Here is a 13,507-nt window from a genome sequence, read left to right on the forward strand (position 1 = left end):
TTCTATTTGTGGCATGAGGTGCATAATATGACATCATGGCTTCTTATCTAAAGGATAACAAAACACCTTTACTGAAAATTATATTCCAACTGATACACAGCCAGTGTAAAACAATATTCAAGTGTACACAGGCATATACAGTGCCTTGCAAAAGTATTCATCCCCCTTGGAGTTTTTCCTATTTTGTTGCATTACAACCTATAATTTAAATACATTTTTATTTGGATTTCATGTAATGGACATACACAAAATAGTCCAAATTGGTGAAGTGAAATAAAAAAATGACTTGCTTCAAAACATTCTAAACATTTTAGAACGCAAAAGTGTTGCGTGCATATGTATTTACCTCCTTTGCTATGAAGCACCTAAATAATATCTGGTGCAACCAATTACCTTCATAAGTCACATAATTAGTTAAATAATGTCCACCTGTGTGCAAGTGTCACATGATCTGCCACATGATCTCAGTATACAGTATATATACACCTGTTCTGAAAGGCCCCAGAGTCTGCAACACCACTAAGCAATGGCACCACCAAGCAAGCGACACCATGAAGACCAAGGAGCTCTCCAAATTGGTCAGGGACAAAGTTGTGGAGAAGTACAGATCAGGGTTGGGTTATAAAAAAATATCAGAAACTTTGAACATCCCACGGAGCCCCATTAAATCCATGATTAAAAAATTGAAAGAATATCGCACCACAACAAACCTGCCAAGAGAGGGCTGCCCACCAAAACTCACGGACCAGACAAGGAGGGCATTAATCAGAGAGGCAACAAAGAGACCAAAGATAACCCTGAAGTAGCTGCAAAGCTCCACAGCGGAGATTGGAGTATCTGTCCATAGGACCATTTTAAGCCGTTCACTCCAAGGAGCTGGGCTTTACAGAAGAGTGACCAGAAAAAAGCCATTGATTAATAAAGAAAAAAATAAGCAAACAAGTTTAGTGTTTGCCAAAAGGCATGTGGGAGACTCCCCAAAGATATGGAAGAAGGTACTCTGGTCAGATGAGACAAAAATTGAGCTTTTTGGCAATCAAGGAAAACCCAAGAACATAATCCCCACAGTGAAGCATGGTGGTGGCAGTGTAACAGTTTAGCTTCCATCTTTCTCCTCACCCCAACCTGGGCTCTAACCAGGGACCCTCTGCACACATCAACAACTGACACCCACGAAGCATCGTTACCCATCGCTCCACAAAAGCCGCGGCCCTTGCAGAGCAAGGGGAACAACTACTTCAAGGTCTCAGAGCGAGTGATGTCACCGATTGAAACACTATTAGCGCGCACCACCGCTAACTAGCTAGCCATTTCACATCGGTTACAGCAGCATCATGCTGTGGGGATGTTTTTCATCAGCAGGGACTGGGAAACTGGTCAGAATTGGAGGAATGATGGATGGCGCTAAATACAGGGAAATCCTTGAGGGCAACCTGTTTCAGTCTTCCAGAGATTTGAGACTGGGACAGAGATTCACCTTCCAGCAGAACAATGACCCTACGTATACTGCTAAAGCAACACTCGAGTAGTTTAAGGGGAAACATTTAAATGTCTTGGAATGGCCTAGTCACAGCCCAGACCTCAATCCTATTGAGAATCTGTGGTATGACTTAAAGATTGCTGTACACCAGCGGAACCCATCCAACTTAAAGTAGCTGGAGCAGGTTTTCCTTGAAGAATTGCCAAAAATCCCAGTGGCTAGATATGCCAAGCTTATTTTTTATTTTATTTTATTTATTTCACCATTATTTAACCAGGTAGGCTAGTTGAGAACAAGTTCTCATTTACAACTGCGACCTGGCCAAGATAAAGCAAAGCAGTACAACACAAACAACAACACAGAGTTACACATGGAATAAACAAACATACAGTCAATAATACAGTAGAAAAAGTCTATATACAGTGTGTGCAAAAGAGGTAGGATAACAGAGGTATGGCAATAAATAGGCCATAGTTGCAAAATAATTACAATATAGCAATTAAACACTGGAGTGATAGATGTGCAGAAGATGAGTGTACAAGTAGAGATACTGGGGTGCAAAGGAGCAAATATAAATAAAATAGATAACAGTATGGGGATGAGGTAGTTGGATGGGCTATTTACAGATAGGCTATGTGCAGTGATCTGTGAGCTGCTCTGACAGCTGGTGCTTAAAGATAGTGAGGGAGATATGAGTCTCCAGCTTCAGTGATTTTTGCAGTTTGTTCCAGTCATTGGCAGCAGAGAACTGGAAGGAAAGGTGGCCGAAGAGGAATTGGCTTTGGGGGTGACCAGTGAAATATACCTGCTGGAGCGCGTGCTATGGGTGGGTGCTGCTATGGTGACCAGTGAGCTGAGATACGGCGGGGCTTTACCAAGCAAAGACTTGTAGATGACCTGGAGCCAGTGGGTTTGGCGACAAATATGAAGCGAGGGCCAGCCAACGAGAGCATACAGGTCGCAGTGGTGGGTAGTATATGGGGCTTTGGTGACAAAACGGATGGCACTGTGATAGACTGCATCCAATTTGCTGAGTACAGTGTTGGAGGCTATTTTGTAAATGACATCGCCGAAGTCAAGGATCGGTAGGATAGTCAGTTTTACGAGGGTATGTTTGGCAGCATGAGTGAAGGATGCTTTGTTGCGAAATAGGAAGCTGATTCTAGATTTAATTTTGGATTGGAGATGCTTAATGTGAGTATGGAAGGCGAGTTTACAGTCTAACCAGACACCTAGGTATTTGTAGTTGTCCACATATTCTAAGTCAGAACCGTCCAGAGTAGTGATGCTGGGCGGGCGGGCAGGTGTGGGCAGCGATCAGTTGAAGAGCATACATTTAGTTTTACTTGCATTTAAGAGCAGTTGGAGGCCACGGAAGGAGAGTTGTATGGCATTGAAGCTCGTCTGGTTAACACAGTGTCCAAAGAAGGGCCAAAGAAGGGCCAGAAGTACACAGAATGGTGTCGTCTGCGTAGAGGTGGATCAGAGAATCACCAGCAGCAAGAGCAACATCATTGATGTATACAGAGAAAAGAGTCGGCCCGAGGATTGAACAATGTGGCACCCCCATAGAGACTGCCAGAGGCCCGGACAACAGGCCCTCGATTTGACACATTGAACTCTGTCTGAGAAGTAGTTGGTGAACCAGGCGAGGCAGTCATTTGAGAAACCAAGGCTGTTGAGTCTGCCGATAAGAATGTGGTGATTGACAGAGTCGAAAGCCTTGGCCAGGTTGATGAATACGGCTGCACAGTACTGTCTCTTATCGATGGCGGTTATGATATTGTTTAGGACTTTGAGCGGGCTGAGGTGCACCCATGACCAGCTCGGAAACCAGATTGCATAGCGTAGAAGGTACGGTGGGATTCGAAATGGTCGGTGATCTGTTTGTTAACTTGGCTTTCGAAGACCTTAGAAAGGCAGGCTAGGATAGATATAGGTCTGTAGCAGTTTGGGTCTAGAGTGTCTCCCCCTTTGAAGAGGGGGATGACCGCGGCAGCTTTCCAATCTTTGGGGATCTCAGACGATACTAAAGAGAGGTTCGTAACAGGCTAGTAAAAGGGGTTGCAACAATTTCAGCGAATAATTTTAGAAAGAGAGGGTCCAGATTGTCTAGCCCGGCTGATTTGTAGGGGTCCAGATTTTGCAGATCTTTCAGAACATCAGCTATCTGGATTTGGGTGAAGGAGAAGTGGGGGAGGCTTGGGCAAGTTGCTGTGGGGGGTGCAGGGCTGTTGACCGGGGTAGGGGTAGTCAGGTGGAAAGCATGGCCAGCCGTAGAAAAATGCTTATTGAAGTTCTCAATTATCACGGATTTATCGGTGGTGACAGTGTTTCCTAGCCTCAGTGCAGTGAGCAGCTGGGAAGATATGCTCTTAATCTTCGTGGACTTTACAGTGTCCCAGAACTTTTTGGAGTTTGTGCTACAGGATGTAAATTTCTGTTTGAAAAAGCTAGCCTTTGCTTTCCTAACTGCCTGTGTATATTGGTTCCTAACTTCCCTGAAAAGTTGCATATCACGGGGGCTAATGCAGAACACCACAGGATGTTTTTGTGCTGGTCCAAGGCAGTCAGGTCTGGAGTGAACCAGGGGCTATATCTGTTCCTGGTTAAATGTTTTTAATGGGGCATGATTATTTAAGATGGTGAGGAAAGCACTTTTAAAGAATAACCAGGCATCCTCTACTGATGAAATGAGGTCAATGTCCTTCCAGGATACCCGGGCCAGGTCGATTAGAAAGGCCTGCTCGCTGAAGTGTTTTAGGGAGCGTTTGACAGTGATGAGCGGTGGTCGTTTGACCGCACACCCATTGCGGACGCAGGCAATGAGGCAGTGATCGCTGAGATCCTGGTTGAAGATAGCAGAGGTGTATTTGGAGGGCAGGTTGGTTAGGATGATATCTATGAGGGTGCCCGTGTTTACAGATTTGGGGTTGGACCTGGTAGGTTCATTGATAATTTGAGTGAGATTGAGGCCATCAAGCTTAGTTTGTAGGACGGCCGGGGTGTTAAGCATGTCCCAGTTTAGGTCACCTAACAGCACGAGCTCTGAAGAAAGATGGGGGGCAATCAATTCACATATGGTGTCCAGGGCACAGCTGTGGGCAGAAGGTGGTCTATAGCAAGCGGCAACGGGGAGAGACTTGTTTCTGGAAAGGTGCATTTTTTTTAAGTAGGAGCTCAAATTGTTTGGGCACAGACCTGGATAGTAAGACAGAACTCTGCAGGCTATCTCTGCAGTAGTTTGCAACTCCGCCCCCTTTGGCAGTTCTATCTTGTCGGAAAATGTTATAGTTAGGGATGTACATTTCTGGGTTTTTGGTGGTCTTCCTAAGCCAGGATTCAGACACAGCTAGGACATCCGGGTTGGCAAAGTGTGCTAAGGCAGTGAATAAAACAAACTTAGGGAGGAGGCTTCTGATGTTAACATGCATGAAACCAAAGCTTTTACGGTTACAGAAGTCAACAAATGAGAGCGCCTGGGGAATGGGAGTGGAGCTAGGCACTGCAGGACCTGGATTAACCTCCACATCACCAGAGGAACAGAGGAGGAGTAGGATAAGGGTACGGCTAAAGGCTATAAGAACTGGTCGTCTAGTATGTTCGGAACAGAGAGTAAAAGGAGCAGGTTTCTGGGCACGGAAGAATAGATTCAGGGCATAATGTACAGACAAAGGTATGGTAGGATGTGAATACAGTAGAGGTAAACCTATGCACTGAGTGACGATGAGAGAGATAATATCCCTAGAAACATAATTTAAACCAGGTGAGGTCACCGCATGTGTGGGAGGTGGAGCTAAAGGGTTAACTAAGGCGTACTGAGCAGGGCTAGAGGCTCTACAGTGAAATAAGGCAATAATTACTAACCAAGACAGCAATGGACAAGACATATTGACATTAGGGAGAGGCATGCGTAGCCGAGTGATCATAGGGGTCCAGTGAGTGGCTCGGGCCGGAGACACGGCGATTCAGGCAGCTAGCGGGCCGGGGCTAGCATACCCCAAGAGATTTGCAGCTGTAATTGCTGCAAAAGGTGGCTCTGAAAAGTATTGACTTTGGGGGTTGAATAGTTATGTACGCTCAAGTTTTCTGTTTTTTTGTCTTATTTCTTGTTTGTTTCACAATAAAAAATATTTTGCATCTTCAAAGTGGTAGGCATGTTGTGTAAATCAAATGATACAAACCCCCAAATAATACATTTTCATTCCAGGTTGTAAGGCAACAAAATAGGAAAAATGCCAAGGGGGTGAATACTTTCGCAAGCCACTGTACATCCTTGGGTAGCACTTGAAACCCCTAAGAACTTATCAAGTGTAGGCTTACACTTAATGAGGCCAACTATAAAGTACACCTGAATACTGGTATGTAACACTGTGGTCAGGCCAGGTCAAGTTTTTCTGTTTTATGTGAATCTTTCTCTCCCTCCCCTCATAGCTTGCCTTGCTGTCTGGTTACAATGTGGTTCTAGTTTGGGGCCAAGGGTTCCTGAGAAGGCCACATTCCCACATGCTCTCAGTATTTGTTACCGCTGCCAAAATTTTGAAAAGTACAGGTTTGATGAATGTTCATCAATCAGCTTGTATGTGTTTGCATGTTAGTGCGTGCGTGTGTGCGTATGTGTGACTGCGATGTAGGGGTTCTGGGATATGGATTTATCTTGCCATATTTGTGTGTGCGTCCATGTCTGTGCATGTGTGTGTGTCTGTGTGTCTGTGTGTTTGTGTGTGTGTTGGGGTGAAACCACAAGCTGAAGAATGTGGAAAGGAAAATAAAACAATTAAAGCACTGTAAGGGGAGTGTAGAGCTGGCAGCAGACTCTGTCAGGTGCAACGGTCAAGACGGGTACACAACAATGGAGCACTCTGGAGAAGAGATCAATGTCATATGTATCATTTACCATGAACAAGACCTAACATTTCACTTGACGGGCAAGTTGAACACATTAGGGCATTCCTATTGGTCAAGAGTCACCGGAACGTCACCATGATACAATCCACTCAAAAGACTGCACTGCAGTATACACTATTTGATACTCATACCCGGGTTGGAAATTAAGCTAGCCCGTTAGTCCAAGGCTAACACTTTTTAGACTGCTCTAATAGAAAATGTGCCAAACTAGCCCAAAAGGCCAGTGAAATTTGAGCTTTTCACACATCGCATGGCACAGATTTTGGACCCAAATGTTACCCAGGCTAGTAGAAATCGCCACCTACTAGCCTGGCTTACCGGTGCCTGAAATCCTGAAGTTCCATACCTGCTCATACCACATGCTCATAACGCCATACACTATTTGTATGATACTGTTACCAGTATGACAACAAATCACACATTTTCCATGTTAAGACCTGGAGATTAGCTGGCAATTTTAGGTCAAGTACATCACTCCACAATGTCAGTGTTCTCCAACTGGGTCAAAAGTCAGTTCACTCTCCTAACCAGAAGAACAGATCATTCTCAATTTCACTATTCCCTTGTACTGCTGATTCCTAAATACCATTGCTGCTCCACCAAAACAGAAGAGGAAATACGCTGGCATCAAATGAAAGCAGGACAACTCTCCCTCCATGGACAACTCTCCCTCTGCGATTCATACACTTGTACTCCCCCACAGCGTTTGAATAGGGATCCCGCCCATTTACGAGAAACAGCAGCATCACAGGGAGAAGGATCTAACAATTTGAAGTATCCAGGGTGGAATGCTTTGTTGTTGTTTATCTCTAACTCTCAATTCCTCAGTTACCTGTTAGTTACCTGTTAGTTACTCATTAGTTACCTGTTAGTGACCTATTATTAAAATGTTAGTTACCTGTTAGTTACCTGTTAGTTACCCATTTGTTACCTATTATTTACCTGTTAGTTACCTGTTAGTTACCCATTAGTTACCCATTAGTTACCTGTTGGTTACCCGTTAGTTGCCTGTTAGTTACCTGTGAGTTACCCATTAGTTACCTGTTAGTTCTGTTAGTTACCAGTTAGTTACATGTGAGTTACCCATTAGTTACCTGTTAGTTCTGTTAGTTACCCATTTGTTACCTGTCAGTTACCTATTAGTTACATGTCAGTTACCTATTAGTTACTTGTTAGTCACCCATTAGTTACCTGTTAGTTACCTATTAGTTACCTGTTAGTTACCTGTAAGTTACCCATTAGTTACCTATAAGTTACATGTTAGTTACCCATTAGTTACCCATGAGTTACCTGCTAGTTACCCATTAGCTACCAGAGTAGAGTACTGAGTTGTGATTTCTGAGTCACACTTTATTTTAAAACGAGAATGAAAGTAAAGTTTCACTGAGATTGCAGTGTCCCCATTGTGTCTATCTGCACAATGGCTACAAAGAGGCCAAGGACTGCTCTGCAGAAGATATTCAAACTCTGGAAGCACTTTTCAAACTGATACTTTTAACACAGTCATTCCACAGACACTCCACATTTACAGACTGCACTCACTGGGGAGAAATCAAATACATACAGACACTGAACACCACCATTACTTTACTGTAGAACCCTCATAGTCCCTCAGGTGATTTTCAGGTGTGTGTCTGGAGGTCAGACTCATACCCCACACACTACCCCCCCAAATCCCACCCCTCCCCAAACACCAATCCCCGACCACAACTACATCCCCCCACTTCCGCTGAAGCTCTCCCGAGGCCAGCAAGAATCGGAGCACAAGGACGCCATAAAGCAGGCAGCAGAATTGAGGGGGGAGGCAGCTAGGCGAACCCCTGGTCTATGCCAATGACTGTATATATGACTGGTCAAAGCCAACGATCACGTGACACCATTCATTCCTATGTGAAGACTCAACTCTTGGTAACACAACATGCGCCGTTTGAGCTACTCCAGGAAGTGATGTTGCAGGCTAGCTCAGTGCTGCCCCCTCTCGTTGAGTAACTCAAGTTGAAGGCCGACCAGGGTACTGCAGGCTGCATTAGCAACTCAATTTTCCGTAGAACTTCTTATGTTCTAGAACATACATCTGGTATATTAGAAGCAACTATTTGTATCATGAAACATTGTCTTTGAAACCATTTTTCTATACACTATAATGGGGGATCCTGTTTTCTGCAAACAATGCCTGCAGTACGGCGGTCGGCCTTGAACTTCCTCAAGAAATTGAAAGGGAAAGGGGGATACCTATTCAGTTGTACAACTGAATGCATTCAACTGAAATGTGTCTTCCGCATTTTACCTAACCCCTCTGAATCAGAGAGGTATGGGGGGGCTACCATAATCAACATTCCCGTCTTCGGCGCCCGGGGAACAGTGGGTTAACTGCCTTGCTCAGGGGCAGAACGACAGATTTGTCAGCTCGCCCAGAGAGGGCTTGGGCCCAAACGAGTCATTGCCCATAACTCTCCCATTTTTTGTGGCAGTGCTTTGTCCATTTTTATGTTCTCATTATCTCTGGAGTAAATCACACTAGGGAAAACGCTTGTTTAATGGTGGCTGTTACTACTGCTGTTGCTAGCTGGCTGTCTGGCCTTAAGTCCCCACGGAGAGTAAAACCAGATGTCAGGGTGGGTCGTGTGAGGGAGAGAGAGAGAAAGAGAGAGTCAGTCAGAACATAGTGGAGAGAAGTGTGGACCACCACACTCTGTCTACTCTGTCCACACGTAAGTACTTCTGGGAGGTTTGACCCGGGTTTGTTTTCACCTGGTTTGATCTGGCACTCAGAGAGTTTGGTTCAGTGTTTGTTCTTGAGCTCTAGGCTCCATTTTGCCTATGGCTGATTTTCAGTGAGTGCTGTAATATCAGGGTGTAGTTAAGATACTATAGTATTAGTGGGAAATGAATCCTTATGACAGTGTGAATGTCTATGACACTTTAACATCACTGTGTGAATGCTTATGACATTTTGATGTAATAAACCCCTTTAACCCTTTGACCGCCGTTATAAGAGCTTGACCGTCGTCATGGTCTGCGGGGTGGTTGCCCCGACCGTGTTTCTCCTAAGCCCCCTGTGAGTGAATCTATTTTCTGAGGCACCTCTGACACTCTTCTGGACCATAACAATGAAGCCTTTCTCCTCTCCACCTCGCGCTTGGTTGGCCTTTCTGAATAAGGCCCGGGGCAAGATCATCCATATTCCAGAACCCCTACATCGCAGTAACACACAGACATACGCACGCCCACGCACACTCATATGCATACACACACAGACTTAAATGGTCACACAAACTCACACACACTCGTAGTGACAACTTTTCTTAAACATGTAAACATACAGCACACACAATCCAAACTAATTTACCTTGCTGAAAACCTCAACATTGCCCCCTTGTGGTGATCTGAGGAAACATAGCAATCAGTGCTATTCAGTTGTGAGTTCTGTCCTACATGTATTACCTGGATTGAATGTACACGCATATATTAACTTCATAATAACCTGTGTTGGAAAGAACAACAGAGAACAGACCCTCACCAGAGTCAACAATGATGTTCAATAGACCAGTCCAACATGGGTGTATGACGTCACTGAGCATAGCTCTGTCCTAAACACAGATTGATGCAGATGTTTCTGAGCATAGCTCTGTCCTAAACACAGATTGATGCAGATGTTTCAGCTGAGTGCCTCTTAATTGGATCTGCTGGAGCCTAAAACACCATGTGTGACAGTGTGTACACTGGCGCTCCATAGTAACGTGTGTAAAACAGAACCATGGCAAGGAAAGATACATTGTTACAACATGCCTCTGAAAATGAAGGGCAATTAGGCTTGACAAAGAATTTGTTTCACTGTGTCTGTGTGTGTTCACAGAGAGAGGGATTGCAGATTGTGAATGGGGGCTGCCTGCACGTATGCTTGAGTGTGTGTGTTTGTGTGGATTGGTGGTAGTTCTATATTTTTGACCGTACATTACTTCAAAGTACTACTAGGCGGGTGTGTGTGTGTGTGCCTGTGTGTGTGTAGCTGCCATGGTGTAGTGGGCTAAATAAAGAGTGGGAAGAAACAGTAGCCATTTTGTCAGTGGAATTCCTGAACAACACAGTCATGTTTGGACAGGAATCCCTCTGCTGCCCGGCAACAGCACAGGCATCAATCTAAACATGAATCTGTATCCATCTATTCATTCATCCATCTGTCACGCCCTGGCCATAGAGAGGCTTTTATTCTCTATTGTGGTTAGGCCAGGGTGTGATTAGGGTGGGCATTCTAGTTTCTTTATTTCTATGTTTGTGTGGTTCCCAATCAGAGGCAGCTGTCTATCGTTGTCTCTGATTGGGGATCATATATAAGTTGTCCTTTTCCATTGGGTTTTGTGGGTAGTCAGTCCGGAGCCTCCAGCGACGGTCCCCAGTCCGGAGCCTCCAATGACGGTCCCCAGTCCGGAGCCTCCAGCGAAGGTCCAGAGCCTCCAGCGACGGTCCCCGGTCCGGAGCCGGCAGCGACGGTCCCCGGTCCGGAGCCTCCAGCGACGGTCCCCGGTCCGGAGCCAGCAGCGACGGTCCCCGGTCCGGAGCCAGCAGCGACGGTCCCCGGTCCGGAGCCAGCAGCGACGGTCCCCGGTTCGGAGCCTGCAGCGACGGTCCCCAGTCCGGAGTCTCTGGCGATGATCGGTGGTCTGGTTCCTCCTGCGATGATCTGCGGCCCGGTTCCTCCAGTGAAGGTCCATGCACCAGGGCCGCCACCTAAGCGGAGGGATCTGCGGGCGGAAGGGGGTCTACAACCCGCACCGGAGCCGCCGCCAAGAATGGATGCCCACCCGGACCCTCCCCTTTAGTGTCAGGTTTTGCGGCCGGAGTCCGCACCTTTGAGGGGGTTACTGTCACGCCCTGACCTTAGAGAGCCTTTTTATTTCTCTATTTGGTTAGGTCAGGGTGTGATTAGGGTGGGCATTCTATGTTTTCTATTTCTTTGTTTTAGGCCGAGTGTGGTTCCCAATCAGAGGTAGCCGTCTATCGTTGTCTCTGATTGGGAATCATACTTAGGCAGCCTTTTTCCCACCTGTGTTTTGTGGGTAGTTATTTTCTGTTTAGTATCTGTTTACCTGACACAACTGTTCGCTTTTCGTTTTGTTACTTTGTTCGAGTGTTTCTTTGATCAATAAAATCATGAGCACTTTCCACGCTGCGCTTTGGTCCACTCATTCTGACGAGAGCCGTTACACCATCTGTACACTGAGTGAACAAAACATTATAAACACCTGTGCTTTCCATCACACAGACTGACCAGGTGAATCCAGGTGAAAGCAATGGTCCCTTATTGATGTCACTTGTTAAATCCACTTCAATCAGTGTAGATGAAGGGGAGGCCACGGGTTAAAAAAATATTTTTAAGCCTTGAAACAATTGTAACATGGATTGTGTATGTGTACCATTCATAGTGTGAATGGGCAAGACAAAAAAAGTGCCTTTGAATGGGGTATCATAGTAGGTACCAGGTGGACTGGTATGAGTGTGTAAAGAACTGTAATGGTGCTGTTTTTTATTTACACTCAACAGTTCCCCCGTGTGTATCAAGAATGATCCACCACCCAAAGGACATCCAGCAACTTGACACAACAGTGGGAAGCATTGGAGTCAACATGGGCCAGCATCCCTGTGAAACACTTTCAACACCTTGGGGTGCCACTTAATATTTGTTTTGTACACTCAGTGTATCTGCTGGCTTGTCTCTGAAGCTAAGCAGGGTTGGTCCTGGTCGGTCACACTGCTGGCTTGTCTCTGAAGCTTAGCAGGGTTGGTCCTGGTCGGTCACACTGCTGGCTTGTCTCTGAAGCTAAGCAGGGTTGGTCCTGGTCGGTCACACTGCTGGCTTGTCTCTGAAGCTAAGCAGGGTTGGTCCTGGTCGGTCACACTGCTGGCTTGTCTACGAGCTAATGCAGGGTTGTCCTGGTCGGTCACACTGCTGGCTTGTCTCTGAAGCTTAGCAAGGGTTGGTCCTGGTCGGTCACACTGCTGGCTTGTCTCTGAAGCTAAGCAGGTGTTGGTCCTGGTCGGTCACACTCTTGCTTGTCTCTGAAGCTAGCAGGGTTGGTCCTGGTCGGTCAACTGCTGGCTTGTCTCTGAAGCTAAGCAGGTTGGTCCTGGTCGGTCACACTGCTGGCTTGTCTCTGAAGCTAAGCAGGGTTGTCCTGGTCGGTCACACTGCTGGCTTTGTCTCTTGAAGCTAAGCAGTGGGTCCTGGTCGGTCACACTGCTGGCTTGCTCTGAAGCTAGAGCAGGGTTGTCCTGTCGGTGTCACACTGCTGGCTTGTCTCTGAAGCTAAGCAGGGTTGGTCCTGGTCGGTCACACTGCTGGCTTGTCTCTGAAGCTAAGCAGGGTTGGTCCTGGTCGGTCACATCGCTGCTTGTCTCTGAAGCTAAGTGGTTGGTCCTGGTCGGTAGCTTTCATCTATTTTTTTCTGGTCTCCTGGTCTTGTCTCTGGAAGCTAAGCAGTTGTTGGTCCTGGTCGTCACACTGCTGGCTTGTCTCTGAAGCTTAGCAGGGTTGGTCCTGGTCGGTCACAATGCTGGCTTGTCTCTGAAGCTAAGCAGGTTTGGTCCTGGTCGCACACTGCTGGCTTGTCTCTGAAGCTAAGCAGGGTTGGTCCTGGTCGGTCACAATGCTGGCTTGTCTCTGAAGCTAAGCAGGGTTGGTCCTGGTCGGTCACAATGCTGGCTTGTCTCTGAAACTAAGCAGGGTTGGTCCTGGTCGGTCACACTGCTGGCTTGCCTCTGAAGCTAAGCAGGGTTGGTCCTGGTCAGTCCCTGGATGGATACCAGATGCTGCTGGAAGTGGTGTTGGAGAGCCAGTAGGAGGCACTCTATCCTCTGGTCTAAAATATATATACACTGCCCAAAAAAATAAAGGGAACACTAAAATAACACATCCTAGATCTTGAATGAATGAAATATTCTTATTAAATACTTTTTTCTCTTTACATAGTTGAATGTGCTGACAACAAAATCACATCAACAAAAATGATCAATGAAATCAAATTTATCAACCCATGGAGGTCTGGATTTGAGTCACACTCGAAATTAAAGTGGAAAACCACACTACAGGCTGATCCAACTTTGTAGTAATGTCCTAAAACA

Source organism: Salvelinus sp. IW2-2015, linkage group LG14 (genome assembly GCF_002910315.2).
Source record: "Salvelinus sp. IW2-2015 linkage group LG14, ASM291031v2, whole genome shotgun sequence".
In the NCBI taxonomy this organism is placed as follows: Eukaryota; Metazoa; Chordata; class Actinopteri; order Salmoniformes; family Salmonidae; genus Salvelinus; species Salvelinus sp. IW2-2015.